We start from the raw sequence: 295 nt of genomic DNA, 5'->3' as shown, positions 1-295 counted from the left end.
GCAGTGCTAAGGGTGGAGGGTTCCAGGGAAAGATGGCGCTAACACGATGGGAGAGGAGCAGCCGGGCAGGGTGGGCTGGGCACCGGGGGCCAAGGGGGAATGTGCAGGAAGGAGAGGTATAGCTTTTAAAAAGAGCTGGAAAGACAATGCTCTGCTGGTGGTATTTGAGGCAGAGGCCTGGCTGAGGGGAGCGGTGTTCTGTGTGGGAAAGGGCTGGGAGGGAGGGTTGACCTCTGAGTACCTCTGCAGCCCCGCCATGGGAACTAACACTTATTTGGTCCCCATCTCTGCCAGG

The 295-nt window shown here is 59.0% G+C and overlaps 1 protein-coding gene across 1 annotated transcript in view; it reads left to right on the top strand.

The window, feature by feature from the left end:
• The window catches only part of PROC (protein C, inactivator of coagulation factors Va and VIIIa), a 10,207-nt gene that overhangs the window by 7,291 nt on the left and 2,621 nt on the right, over window positions 1-295 (top strand). The gene's annotated exons all lie outside the window — the stretch shown is intronic.

The sequence above is a fragment of the Lipotes vexillifer genome, unplaced genomic scaffold, assembly GCF_000442215.2.
Source record: "Lipotes vexillifer unplaced genomic scaffold, Lipotes_vexillifer_v1.1 scaffold158, whole genome shotgun sequence".
Lineage (NCBI taxonomy): Eukaryota > Metazoa > Chordata > Mammalia > Artiodactyla > Lipotidae > Lipotes > Lipotes vexillifer.
This window is presented reverse-complemented; position numbering and strand designations above follow the sequence as displayed.